This window comes from Lissotriton vulgaris, chromosome 11 (assembly GCF_964263255.1).
Source record: "Lissotriton vulgaris chromosome 11, aLisVul1.2, whole genome shotgun sequence".
NCBI classification, from domain to species: domain Eukaryota; kingdom Metazoa; phylum Chordata; class Amphibia; order Caudata; family Salamandridae; genus Lissotriton; species Lissotriton vulgaris.
This window is the reverse complement of record NC_141699.1, coordinates 1049492563-1049508122: the sequence shown is the minus strand read 5'-3', so window position 1 is coordinate 1049508122 and position 15560 is coordinate 1049492563.

The following is a 15560-nucleotide window of genomic DNA, read 5'->3' as shown; positions in this document are numbered from 1 at the left end:
AGTCATCACATATACTGGGAGTAGATCCTCCTTTACAGTTAGCCTGCATGGGACAACAGGGGTCCTGGTGGTCCCCCAGTGCGACAGGCCTTCCTAGTGGAGTGGCTCATGAAATTCCCCTGGCAGGACACCTGGGCAAGACAAGACCTTTGCAAGGCTTGTTCCCCACTTTTATTGACCTAGGTTCAATACTTCCTTGGGTGTATTTTGTAGGACTTGTGAAACCTGCCAGGCCTGTGGGGAGATAGGGCAGAAGCTTAACACCCCCTTTCAATCACTTGTCTGTCATTAGCAAACCCTTGGAGAGGGAGTGCATCAACATTGTTGGGCCTGCAAATCCCCAGACTCTTTCAGGCAACAGGTTTATCCTGGTGCTGGTGGATCATGCTGCTAGGTATACTGAGGCAATCCCTTTGAGGACAGAGAAGGCACCTGCAGTGGCACAGGCCCTGATGAGGATTGTTACCCAAGTGGGTTTCCTCAAGAAAGTGTTGTCTGACAGGGGCACTAACTCAAGTCTGCTTTTACGAAGTCAATGTGGAAGGAGTGTGGGGTAACTTACAAGTTATCCACCCCTTACCATCTACAAAAAATGGGCTTGGTGGGAGATTCAGCAAGACCCTAAAAGGTGTGATTAGAGGCTTGCCTGAGGTTCTGAGGAGTAAGTGGGATTTCCTCTTGGCATGCCTTCTGTTTACACACAGAGAGTTGCCGCAGAAGGGAGTGGGCTTCAGCCCCTTCGAGCCTCTGTATGGATGCCCAGTCAGAGGAAGCTCTCAGTTTGGTGAAAAAAGGGTGGGAGCCAGATCCCAGGATGATTCCCCAGGATGTATTGAGCTAAATGCTGGCCTTCAGAAGCCAAAATGGCTAAGTTGTGGAAGGAAGCTTCAAACAACTTAGAAGCCAGTCAGGATGTAATGAAACAATGGTATGACCACAATTCTACCATTATGGACTTGCAACCTGGGCAGAAAGTGAGGGTTATGGAACCTGCGGAGCCCAGGGCCCTCCAGGACCGTTCGAATGGGCCCTATGAGGTGATTGAGAGGAAGGGTGAGGCTACCTACCTAGTGGACCTTAAGAGCATCAGGCAACCCCACTTGGTCATACATGTCAATCACCTCAAACCCTACTTTGAGAGGTCTGAGCTCCCCATGCTGTTGGTGACAGATGGAGAGGAGGCAGAGGAGAGTGACCTCTTAGACTCCAAGGAGAAAGATGGATCAGTGGACAGACTGCCACCAAGTGCTGGGATTGTAGTCCTCTTGATCCTCCCTCATGCCTGGGCCTACCCACCTGTGTACCCATGATGTGGACACAGGAGATAACCTTCCTGTCAAGAACAAATTGTACAGGGTGTCTAATAAGGCAAGAACCAGCATTAAGGAAGAGGTTTCCAAAATGCTGGAGATGGGGGTGATAGAGCTCTCTGGTACCAAAAGCTGCCACACGGGGCACCACAAATTAACTCTGTGTGGATTATAGAGGGCTGCACTCAGTCACAATGACAGATGTTTAGGGTGATACCCTTTGAACTCAAGAATGCCCTTGCCACCTTGCAGAGCTTGGTGAACAAGGTATTTGCTGGTAAGGAGGGCTTCAGTGCTGCCTGTCTTTGATGACATAACTGCCTTCAGTAGTAGCTGGAAAAACTACCCTTTTCACCTCTAGGAACTTCTTCAGGCTGTGCAACTGGCAGGCCTGACTATAAAAGGCAAGTAAATGCCAGATTAAAATGGAATCTGTGGTGTATTTGGGACACCTGGTAGGCAAGGGTAGGGTGCGGCCTCTCCAGGCCAAGAGAGAGACAATCATGGCCTGGTAGTCCCCCAAAACCATAGTCTGAGGTAAGAGCTTTCTTGGGCCTCACTGGGTAGTATAGGAGGTTTGTCAAGGGATATGTTGCCTCATTGACAGGTCTGACTTCTAAGAAGCAGCCCAGAAATGTGATTTGGACAGAGGCATATCAAAAAAGCATTGACTCCCTTAAGCAGGCGTTGGTGCTCTGGGTCCCTGACGTCTCGAAGGCATTTATCATTCAAACAGATGCCTCAGAGCATGACATACCGGCAGCGCTTTCACAACTTGATGAAGAGGGCCTAGACCAACCTGTTGCCTTCATCTCCAGGGGTTTATTCCCCAGGGAACAAAAGTGAATTGCTAGAGAAAGAGAAGCTTTTTCTGTGGTCTCAGCACCTCAAAAGTTGAGACCATTCATGTTTCGTACTCAGTTCCTGATTCAGACTGACTACAGGCCCCTATGGTGGCTCATGCAAATGAGGGGTGAGAATCTAAAACTGTTGAGGTGGTTCATTTCGATACAAGGTATTTACTTCAGGGTGGAACACAGACCAGGGGTCGACCATACCAATTCTCATGGTCTATCCAGGTTTTTCCTGCTTAGTGATGAGAACTCCCTAGAGGTTAGGTAGACCTCTACAATTTCAGCTGGGAGGGCACGTGTTAGACCTGTGATCCTTAGGGTGGTCTTCCCCCAAACTTTGTGCCTGCCTGCCGCCTCTATATGCTGATTCTTTTTGTTTGCCTAAGGACTCTAAGCACTTTACCACTGCTAACCAGTGCCAAAGTGTATATGATTCGCCCCTAAACATGATAACATTAATGTACACACAACTGACATATTTAGTTTACTTATAAGTACCCAGGGCCTGTAAATTAAATTCAACTAGGGGGGCCTTCAGCAATGATTGAGCCACCCACACAAGCAGCCTTTCAAACCAGTCTCAGGCCTGACATGGTAGGGCCTATGTGTGCAGTTTACTGCCACTTTGAATTGGCATTTAAAATCTTTTTGCCAAGCCTTAAACTCTCCATTTATTACACAAAGCTCACCACTAAGGTAGTGCAGGGTGCTGTGTAAATAAAAGGTAGGACATGTATTTTTAAGTTTTGGATGTCCTGGTAGTAACAAACACCCAAATTAGTTTTTCACTACTGTGAGGCCTACTCCTTTCATAGGTTAACATTAGGAATTCCTAATACACTTCTAAGCCGCAATTCCTGATTTGAAAGAAGCGCCTGTGTCATGTTGTATATCATAGGAATGGTAATGATAAATCTTCTTTATTGGTGAATTTGAATTTAACATTACTATTTTAGAAATGCTACTTTTAGAAAGTGGGCATTGCTCTGCTCTTACCGCTCTGTGTGCCTACAGCCTGTCTTCAGTACACATCTGGGGTGGGTGACAGCTATACTTTGTGCATGTTCTCTAGACAGCCACCAACACAGGAAGGTTAGATGTGTCTGAAGTCTCATCTACATTCTGATGGCTCTTCTGAGCAAGGAAGGGAGAGGGGAGTTTACACTTCCACCTGTATAGGCAATGTCCTGTTCCCACACCAAGAGCTAATTACCCTCTACTGATAATCTGGAGTCAGGGTTGGGAGGAAAGGACCTTAGTGCACTTCAAAGACTCTTCTTTGAAGTCAAGCCCACTTCGAAGGCATAACTGGGTATACGTGCTGGGTCTCTGATCCCACTAAGACAGTAAACTACTGGAGCTGTGAAGAACTCTGCAAGGAAGAAGAACTACTGTGCTGCTACAAGCACTGCCACTTTGCGGACTGCTGCTCTGGAAGAACAGCGTTTCTGCTCTGCTACTTGTTACCTTCTGCTTGCTACCCTCTGCCCTGCTGGGGAAAAGACTTGACCCATCTCAGTTGCTCCAGAATGACTCCAAGAGCTTGCTTGCTGACTTGCCCCTGTTCTGAAGTCTCAGGGGCATCAAAGACTTCCAGAGCTCCTGGACTCTGAGTGTTGCCCTGCCAAGTGGTGCCAATCCAGTCCTGGGCCCTTTCTGTACTGACACAGCAGAATCCATCCTTCGACGACTTTGCGCCACTCTGAACCAATGCATCTCCTTCGATGTGGTTGGCCCTCAACGATATTGCTTTGATGGACTACGTGGCTCGATGAGGACAAACTGCTCGACAACGAGGACGATGCATCGCCTGCACCGCAAAGGGGTTCGTTGATGAATCCTTGCTGGCTACATGTATCAGACCGAATGCATCACCTACATCGAAGGAATAGACAACGACGCATCGCCTCGTATTCTCCTTTCATTAGGTCTTCGACGTCAACACTTTCTCCATCCAAGGTACTTTTTCAGAGGGACCTGCGTGACACCTGTAGCCAGCCTGCACTACATTTTGGTTGGCCTGAGCTTTGGATTTACCCCAGTCAAGCACGACCAGATGGCCCCGGTTGGGCCTTTATAACTCTAAGCATTATACATGTATTTAATCTTTGAAAAATCATAACTCTGTTTCTACTTATTGGATTTTTGTCTTTTGGGCCTTCATTTACTCATAACATTATTGTTTATTTTTCTAAACTTGGGTAGAGTCTTTTTGTGGTATTTTCAGTTTGTAACTGTGTGTGTGTTTTGCAAAAATACTTTTACACATTGCCTCTTTAGATGAGCCTGACTGCTCTGTGCCAAGCTACCAGAGGGTGAGCACAGGGTTATCTTTTAGTTTGTATTTAGCTTACCCGGACTAGAGCTACTTCTTCTCTAACAACATCCCTCTAGGCTTTCCTCATAGTCACATATAGACAATTACAACTCGGTGCTTAGAAGGTTTTGGGTAAAATTTCAGCTTAGAAGGCCTTTTATCACACAGACTCTGTCTCATTTATTATTAACAACTGGGCTCCAAGTAGCACAAAAAAATTTCCTTTCAGCATGGTCTTGTTAGCGTAAGGAATAAACATTGATTTCTTTTCTATTGGATGTCCCATCTTGCAAATTTCTGAATTTCACTTGCAAGAAAGGTGTTATTGGACAGTGAACACGTAAAGATCAGCCAGTTCTCACAAACATCTGCTTGTGAATGGGAAACTGTTTAAGGAACACCCTCTTATTCGCAGATTCCTCGTAGGAATAGATTCTAAAAAAGTACAGTCGTGGGATCTAAATTTGGTGCTACTGCTGTTTGAATCTACCAATGAGACGTCTTCTCATTCTTTGAATTCTGATCTGCCAATCGCATTATGTTGTGCTACGCCAAAAAAATGATGGACGGAATGTTTTTTTTTTTAGCGTATGTCACCCTTCTTCAGCCAGGCTAGCTTGAATCTAGTGTCATGTTTAGTTTCATTTAAGGGAGTTGCTGATGTTAGCTCTTTGGATACTTCTGCCAGACAATTGTCCCCTTCAGGAGTAGGGAGTTCTAGTTCTAGAAATATCAAATGTATTTTCACTAATACTGAGTACTTCTATGTTCTGGAATATGCAAAGCTGTGTGTTGTTCATTTGGAGATCACACCTCCAAAGAACCAATGGCCTCTAAAGCCTTTCCGCCTGGAGCAAGAATGGAGGTTATTCTGAGAGCAGCTGATTTGTCCTCAATTTCTGTCTTTTGAACCTTTTACCATAAGCCTATTTCTCATGCTTGTATTTTTGGTATTGATCTGAAGAAGCATACTAGTAGCCTCCTGTCTTGTAATGACATTAGAGCAGCTGCAAAAAATCGACCACGCCCACCAGCCCCCTATCCAAATAAAGGAAACTATGCTACACATTAACAAAGGGTCTGGATGCTGTAGACAAGATTCCATTCCATCTTTCTATACACTAATAGGCTCATTTATGAGCCCCTGCATCACTTTTACGCCACAGGTGCATCACTTTTTGTGACGCACCAGTGGCGTAAAACATGCACCATGTTGCGCCATATTTATGAAGGGACGCATCTAGGTAGATGCGTCACTTCGTAAACCCCTGCGCTACATTATACCTGTGCCAGGTATAATGTATGCAGAGTGTGCGTACCCCGCAAGAAAGGGTCGTAGGAGTGGCGCAGCGAAATCTATGAGATTTTGCTGCGTCACTTCTGGGACGCCAATGCGTCAAAATCTTATGCCTGCCTCATGGCAGGCGTAAGGGTGACGCAGACCCTTTCACATGGGGTTTCCCCATGTGAAAGGAACATTGCTGGAGTTTCGTCAGGCTTCCGACACAATTCCGGCAATGCGCCACTTTTTTGCACTGGCAAATACGTCAGTTATACTGACGTATCTGCCATTTCTTGCGGCATGATGCGTCATATTGGGATATATGATGTTAGCACGCACACTTTTACCACGCATACCATTACCACGCATTTTGTACAACGCGATACCTTTACAACGCATAGTGCTTTGGGTGCTGGACAGTGAATAGTTTAATTAACTATTCCAACACCAGTCCCCGTGGACACTAGGGAAGGTTATTGGATAGTAAATTAACCTATTCACTATCCATTCCCTATGTCAGATCGCCCCAAAGCGCTATGCGTTGTAATGGCATGCGTTGTAAAAGATGCGTGGTAATGGTAGTGCGTTGTAAAAAATGCGTGCTAAAGATTGTATACAGTCATACTGTAAATATGAAGCATCATTGGTGTCCCAAGGAGGGTGCACTGAGAAGTAAATGAGGCCCAGAGTATGTGCAAATGGTGAGTGACAGATTTTATGAAATAATAAGGTCCCACTACTTTGTCCTTTGAATATAATACTTTTTGTTTTTCTTGTTTCCTTCTCTTGTTATGCAAGTAACCCTTAGGACAGCCCAACAGACTCTCACAACCCGTTGAAACTACACAGTTTATGCATGAACTATTTAAGTTATATGAAATCGTGTAACAGACAGAAAAAAAGACTTCAACGTTCATGTTCTAAATAAGCAAACTGGATACAGCTTAAATGTAAACGTTTGCATGGTGTCATTTATTTTCTCTTTTTCACAAATAAAAGGACAGTAGTTAAATATGAAAATGTTTACATTGCTGCTATAAATACATACATTTACATAAATACTTAAATATATTTTGACATTTAAAACATTTTCCCACATTCTATTTTCGTCAATGCCTCGAGGCCATCTTTCCCTTCCTTGACAGTGTTTCGGCAGTAAGTGGACAATAGGGACGTTTTTTTAAATTCACTTATATATTGCATTTGTTTATTGAAATCCTTGTATTCTGATCTGTAACTGTATAAAATGAAATGTGCAGCAAAAACAGAAATTCTGGGCGACATTGTCACCGTTAGAGAGTTTAGCTGGTGAAACATAATCAAAAGCACCGCTGTTTACTTTCCCCTCGAGATCCAGCGATTGCTACCCATAATAGAAGGCAAAGGTCCCTTTATGTAATGACGTCAGACATAGGTCTGATGGAGAATGATTATTCAGATGGGAGCAGGGGGCATTGAAAGACTGGCGAGGCGAATGAATGGACCACAGTGGGGGTTTCTAAGAAGAAATTACAGGAAAGAAATCTATCTCTGTGTATTGTATGGAAATATAATTCAGGCCTAGATTGAACTGAATTGGCGCACTTGTGAATGACACTCAGGGTGTCCAGGCATACGAAATGCAATTGGCAGAAAAATGTCCTAGAAGCAGCAGCGCGAGCGCTCACCATATGATGTCTAACATTAAAACAATGGACCGCGTGCAGAGCGGGACTGGCCTACCGGGCATCGGGCGTTTTCCCAGGAGGCTGGAAGGGTGGGGGCTGGTTTTGCAGCAGTATCGGCCCCAGTGGCATAACAAAGACCCTGCTACCCCCGCAGTAAAGGGGGGATGAGCTCTAGGGGGGGCCCTCAGCACAGTGCACCGAGTGAGTCCAGAATGGGCCCCCCTCCATGTACTGTGCAGGAGGGCCCCTGCATGTTTCATTATGACCCAGATCGGCTCCCAGTAACAAAAGCAGCAAGCAAGCATAATCGGATGTATGACGTTACAACGCATGCTTTTACCAGGCATGCCTTTACAACGCGGTCTTTACAACGCATGCCTTTACAACGCATAGTGCTTTGGGGCGCTGGATAGTGAATAGTTTAATTTGCTATTCCAACTCCAGTCCCCGTGGATAGTAGGGAAGGTGTTGGATAGTAAATTAAACCTATTCCCTATCCTAGAGCGCCCCCTAGCGCAATGCGCTGTAATGGTTTGCGTTGTAAAAGTTGTGTCGTAAAGGCACTGCGTGGTAAAAGTTGCGTTGTAAAGGTTGTTCACCAGCATAATCCATTCACTTTCCTTTCCAGCCTCCTAGGGCCAGGCAGTCCTTCACGCTTGCACCTCACACCCCAAACTCCTTTTGTACTGGTCAGGTTCACTCACTACGTACCCTGCGGGCTGGTCCAACAAAATTGCCAGGGCTGCGTTGGGTTTCCAGTCCGGCCCTGAGCCGGTGGCCCTATTCATTCTGGTCTGCAGTGCTGCTTGGAATGGTATAGCTCATTAACTAAGCACATTTCGCATACAGCACAAAAATACATTGCCAGGGGTGTAACTGTAGCCTCTCCAGAGCAGGGTGGCCCCCAACCATTCATTGGGCCTCAAACCTTTAGGCCCCCCATTAAGCCCAAGGTCAATGAATATCTTTTTGATATGGAAGACTCAAGGGCCCTTCATCACATTCTACAGTGCAGCGGACCATCATTTTGCGCTACACCGCCGAACAGTGCCAATCTAGTGTTATATGCATCACTACAGTGGAACATATTTTAATTATTTTTACGCAGCACCTTTTTACAGATGTATTTGCCTTCTGAGATATATATTGCTATATTTGAGATAAAGTACCCTCTGCTGTTCAAGATACTGCAAGTCTTCAGGGCATTCCTTTATAAGGTCATGGAACTCTAAAAAGGTGACTAGCTGCAACTCTCGGCCTATGGCAGAAGGTACATTATTCCTCACAATAATTGGTCACAGATAGGCTTGCATCCCCAAAAAGCTCACATCATTTGTGTTTTGCTCCTTTATTTGAAAGAGTATGGATGAAGATATATAGAATAAATGTGGAATCAGTAGTGCCAAATTAATGTTGTTGCAAAACATACTGTAATTGTTTAATGTAAACAACATTCAAAAGGGATGCAATTTACAAAAATGTGAAAACATGCAGAGAGGTGCCTGCTTTCAATCAATGAAAGATACCCTAGGAAAAAATGAATATACTCCCATGAAGGTGTCCTCTTGGCTAATGACTGTTCAGGTCAGGGCAGAAGATCAAAAGACATAAAACGTTTTTCATTTTATTCGTTTTGCTTGTAAATGGTGGTCATAATTCTGGTCCATGACCTGCCTTTAACACTGAAAAATGACTCTGGCAGTGGAAAATGTGATGTCATAGCTCAATTGTAATAACCTATTACAGTAGAGTAGCTATGTCATTTATTATTGTGGATAACTTACGATGCCACCATTGCACTGTAATAAGATTGTAAGACATATTTTATACTAAGAATCAGGATTCGAAGAAATGTTAGATTATGCAATGTTTATGTAGTGATGTCCACTAACTAAAGAAACCCCATCCCTGTGACTATGGGATTACCCATGAAGGGTCAGTTTGACAAGCTCTGCAATTAAGGCCATCTCTAGTCCAGTTAGCTTTTAAATTTGGAAAATATCACTTTCAGAGATCAATCTTTTTCTTTCACTGTGCATATTACTTCCCGTGTGAAGGGGCCAGAGTACATGGTTAAATGGTTCAATACAATTCAGTCTATTCATATCCTAGTGAGACGGACCCAAATACCTTCGGTTCCTGACACCACACAAATCTCTTAGGGGGTGATTATGATCTCGATAGGAAACTGTTTTGGACAAATCAGTTCTGGACTCTTTCCAAATAATGGGCTCCTGCCAATCCAGAAAAACCGATTACGATGCTTCCCAACATCGTTTGGTGGGACTCGCTTTGACTTCAATGGGAGCCTGTGTTCTGAACGCGAACACAGACAGGCTAGCATTGAAAAAAGGGGTGGTTGGGGAAAACCTTGCATCCTGTGGCGGGCACCCCATGGTGTCCACCACATTGTGCTTGATTGGGAAGATGGGTCCCTTGGGTACCCCCACGGGCTACATTTGTATGCCTCAGGGTGATGGGGGGCCCACAACAGGCCCCCAAAGACGATTCCGACAGCTGTTTAGTCTCAGGTAAACCGAATTGGAATGGCTGTCCATATCGGTGTGCTCGTCCGGAATCCGTGTCCATAGAGCTGTACGATTCGGCTCTGAAAGACTTGGACTGTCCCAATGTCTATCATAACTGATTTGGACTGCCCTTACGTTTTCTGGGCATCGTAATCGGTCGTTGGGAAATCTGTACGATTCGATCGGAAACAATGGTTCTGAATCTCATTCTGAAATACCGAATCCCATCCGGAACCTTTCCTAACTACATTGTAATTGGCCCCTTAGTCAGTACCTCAGATCCAGCAATGCAAATTATATCAGCCCCTGAAAATAGGAGAGGAATGAACCTGGCAGAAAAACTACTAGAGTCCAAAGATATCACATTTGGAGCTCATTGAAGCATATTGGAGCATTAACTGGCATCAATGTCCACTTTGCTGTCATTCATAAAAAATTTGAAACCCAACCTCTTCAAAGAGACATAATCAGACACTGTCTGGGCTACTAACTCATCTTGAACTGACTTGGACTCTTTGGCCAACCCAGAATTCCAAGTGTTTTAACCACCTGCTGTCAATTTGCACATGAACTTCCATAGTTCACTTCCTTATTGCATCAACTCTCTCTCTTTACAACTCCTGAGTCTGTACTTTCCCAGGTATCGCTGCCAAGTGACGTTTGATAATACCTGCTTACCTGACATCATGTAACAGTGAGTATCAAAGAGAGTTGTATATTGATGATGGATACGGTAGACTTCGCAAACTGCGTCCTCATCCATCAAAAGTCTCTTTTTTATTTTCATTAATATATTTAGTGAAGGCTACTTCTCTGTCTATCTCATATAATTTTCCTTGTTTATATTGCAAGTCAGTCCAGAGTAGTGTACTTTCTCAGACATAATGATACTGTAATAGTACTTCCATCCCAACATATACTACACTAAACCTATTATACTTTGAATTCTGCAACATGAGTTCAGCCTAGTTACAGCTACCATGGTGTCGTTTGACTAACCGCTGGTACATGGGCTGAATTTTGATTGACCCCTAGAGGACAATAGACTTCATCATTGTGTGAATGCAGTAGAGGTGTGCAAAATTCGATTTCTGTCCTAATATTTTGCAGAAGGGTCAAAGTATATCAGTTTTGTAAAACTTTGCTTGCTGGCAGTATTTTACATAAGAAAAAAAGTTTGTGTGGCAATACCCTTACAAAAGTTAGGTTTTACTTGTTTCATCGCACAAAATGTTTCCTTTCCACGATTTTCGACTGCAAATTTAGTTTTACAAACTTTCCCAACTTTGCAAAAAGGGGAAAGTAGGGAAACTTAAAATATAATATAAATTAAAGTTAAAAAAAACTTTAAAATCAACTCTGCTTAATACATTTCACACACACTTAATACAAATATAATATGCATTTTGAAGAGTGAACGTGTTTTACTTCGGTCACCAGGCTATGTTGGCCCTTTGCAACATTCACATAATTCTGAAAAGTAGATAAGTTAATGATGTAAGACATAAACCTATCATTTGCACAATGCCTTTTAATATATAGAGAGGTTGATGTGAACTCCATTTTTGGAACCTAACTACGCGTTTCTATGACTTTACAACCCACATGTTGACAAGTCATGTTTTTTTAACTTGACAAGAGCTCCAAAGTGGCATGCTATTTTGTAATTAACAAGAACCTGCTTCACTTACTAGTATTATCAATTCTGATTTGTTTAGCGTGCTTTAAGAAAGAGATGTTTTTATTTTAAATAGGACAATCTTTATTGAACAGCAGAATATTATATTAACTTGTAGGTATGGTAGTAAAAAATCAGAACATGCCATTTATTGTATTTTCAAGGCATTCGGTTGATGTCCTTTTTAACTGTTAGTGAAGTTATTTTTCTTTTTTTAATTGCAAAGTTGCTTTCTTGAAAGCATTCTTGGTTTGCAGCATCAAAAGGTTTTTCAAATCAGTCGAATTTGCAAAGGGAGCTAATTGAATAAAATGTTGGTACATAGTTGATTTATTCCGGAGATTGACATGCAGAAGTAGCCATGGGCGTCCGCAGAAATTTTTCCAGGGGGGCAACATTTTTACTTCATCACCATCCTCCGACATGATTGAGCTCAAGTATTAAATAAACAAATAAAAAAAATGAATAAGACAAAGAGCTTAAATAAACAAAGAAACCCATGGGGTGGGAGGAAAATCATGTGAGGCTTCACAGCAGATTACCTGCAGCCACAAAGAAACAGAGGAAAAAACAAACAAGCATTGGCATAGCCAATAGGTCTTGCCTTTGGGACCTTTTAAGTGTTTAGCCATGCAACACTTGATGTTGTTGCACCAAGGATATTGTCCTAGACAACTAAACACTTGTAAGGTCCCAAAGGGGAGACCTATTGGCTATGTCAATGCTGTTTTGTTTTTTTAAATGAAATGACAAGCAGTGCTATATGGCTCCGGCTGCCACTTAGTCCACCACATCACACGTAGATGCTGCAGCAATCTTTGAATGGTTTTTAAGTCAATTCAAAAGCTGTCACCAGTGTATGTTAATCCCTATCTCAACTGTGAGACTACTCTCCTGCTTCCCAATTCTATTAAATACAAATTATGTAAAAAGAACATCCCTTTCTGAGCCGCACAGCTCATCCTACCCACGTTTCATGCGCAGATTTGAAATACTGATGGTTTGGGCTTCCCGGAATTCAACTGGTTGAGAGGTGGACAGGTGTAGCGAGGTAGAGAGAGGCAGAGAGAGAGAGGTAGAGAGATATAGAGGGAGAGAGAGAGAGATATGTAGAGAGGTAGAGGTAGGTAGAAAGAGGTTGAGGTAGGGAGAGAGAGGGGTAGAGAGAGAGGTAGAGGTGTAAAGGTAGAGAGAGAGGTATAGAGATAGAAGGAGAGGTAGAGAGAGAGAGGTAGAGAGAGGGAGAGAGAGAGGTAGAGGGAGAGAGGTAGAGAGAGAGGTAGAGAGAGGTAGAGGTAGAGAGATAGAAGTAGAGAGAGAGAGTGGGAGAGGTAGAGAGGGAGAGAGAGGTAAAGAGGTAGAAAGAGAGAGGTAGAGAGAGAGAGGAAGAGAGAGGTAGAGAGAGGTAGAGAGGGGTACAGTGAGAGGTAGAGAGAGGTAGAGAGAGAGAGGTAGAGAGAGAGGTAGAGGTGTAAAGGTAGAAAGAGGTATAGAGATAGAGGGAGAGGTAGAGAGAGAGAGAGAGGTAGAGAGAGAGGTAGAGGGAGAGAGGTAGAGAGAGAGGTAGAGAGAGGTAGAGGCAGAGAGGTAGAAGTATAGAGAGAGTGGGAGAGGTAGAGAGGGAGAGAGGTAAAGAGGTAGAGAGAGAGGTAGAGAGAGATAGGTAGAGAGAGAGAGGAAGATAGAGAGGTAGAGAGAGGTAGAGAGAGGTAGAAAGGGGTAGAGTGAGAGGTAGAGAGAGAGAGGTAGAGAGAGAGAGGTAGAGGTAGAGGTAGGGAGAGAGAGAGGTAGAGCGAGAGAGGTAGAGAGAGGTAGAGAGAGGTAGAGGTAGAGAGAGAGAGAGGGGTAGAGAGAGAGAGGTAGAGAGAGAGGTAGAGAGAGAGAGAGAGGTAGAGAGAAAGAGGTAGAGAGAGAGAGGTAGAGAGAGGTAGGTAGAGAGAGGTAGAGAGAGAGGTAGAGGTAGAGGTAGAGAGGTAGAGAGAGAGAGGTGGAGAGAGATAGGTAGAGAGAGAGGTAGAGAGAGGTAGAGAGTAAGAGAACATAGAGGGGGAGAGGTAGAGAGAGAGAGGTAGAGAGAGAGGTAGAGATAGAGGTAGAGGTAGAGAGAGAGAGATAGAGAGGTAGAGAGAGAGAGAGGAAGAGATAGCGACAGGTAGAGAGGTGTGGAGAGGTAGGTAGAGGTAGATGTAAAGAGAGACGTAGAGAGAGAGGTAGAGAGAGGTAGAGAGAGAGAGGTAGAGAGGTAGAGAGAGAGAGGTAGAGGTAGAGAGAGAGAGAAAGGTAGAGAGAGAGAGGTGGAGAGGTAGATTGGAGATCCTAGCATTTCCAGAGCATTAAAGGCACTACTCATTTGTAACGTCATTCCTTTCACTGCACATCCAGCTTTATTTAAATAAGTAGGGCCCTCAAATAAAAACGGATGTTGTGGTCATAAAGCTTACAATTTGCAGCATCACAGTGGTTGCTACTGCAAAACCCCTTTTTAGAGTTGTGTGTAACCTTCATGATTGACAAAAGGGGTTCTGCATCTTACTTCATATTGGAATTTGGAGGGGCAGTGGAAAGCGCGCTATCTTCAAATTGCAATTTACAATGACATATATCAATGGTTTTCAAACGCAATGGCAGTTGATCTGATACCAACACTGAGGTGCAGTTGGTACATGATTCAGAAAAGAAAAGTTGTCTCTGTGGGACAGCTTTCCCTTCGGGAAACATGTCAGGCGACAGTGAGTACAGACAGTGGTCCAGGGGCTACACTCGATGATGCAATGAACATGAGGGACTGCCCCTTTAGAGCTCAAGGTGTAAACTCTTTAATCCATCTCATCTGCAGACCCTTCTGTAATACTAGTGCTTGTGGTGCAAAAAACAGGCATATCGTGTGTGGTGCAGACACTTCTGTTCAGTTTTAACTCTTTTTCAGTTGTCAACAAAATATTTTAATTCATATTTTGGTTTCCATTGTTAACTGTCGTTCTACGTGTTTTAATATATCCATTATTTTAGTTTAGAAATAATGGATATATTAAAAAACGTATAACAACAGTTAACAATGGAAACCAAAATATGAATTAAAATATTTTGTGGACAACTGAAAAAGAGTTAAAACTGATTATTACCATGGAAAAGAAATTGATGAAACTTTAATGTTCGCTGAAAAGTGCACACATCCATCGGAACAGAAGTGTCTGCACCACACACAATATGGTATACGAAAGGGCACCTAAAGACTAAGTACCAGGATGTAGTAGCACCAACAAAAGAAAGGAATATAGCTTGAGTACGAATAAATCACGAGTGAAAAGAAGGACTTTCCAATTGATCTTGCAAAAAACAGGCAGACACACCCATTGCATCTCTGGGCGAATTGTGTAATTTGGTGCTGGCATTAATGAGGCTTTGATGGTTTTCACCCCTTCCTAGGGCCCCTGGCTGCAGCTCCACTCTTCCTTAGCTTGAAAAATGTGAACCCCCCCCCCCCCCGAAATTTGACTCTAGGTGCGCCTCTGCTTCAAGCTGTGGGAGCAGCCAGACCCCGACCTTCTCTCTTGCCCATCAGCAGCAGTTTTCCCGCTCATCAAGCAGGACCATCATTAAGCGCTTTCTCACGCTTTTAAAATTGACGGCCCTGCAGACAAACACCACTGTGGAGGCTGTCAATAGTGACGGACCGGTGTTCCAGGGGGGGCAAGTGCCTCCCCTGTGGACGCCCATGGAAGTAGCAAGCAGTACTATTTTGCCAATGAGTTGGGAAGCCAGACTAAGGGGCTCATTAGGATGGCGGGCGGAAAAGCATCCCAACCACAGCGTTGGTGAAAATGTACCGTCAGCAGGTACTGCGGCAAAACCGGCGGTCAGAGTAGGGTGCCCTGCCTGAAACACCCTACTGCAGCGGGCGGATTCCAGGATTCACCGGCGGAA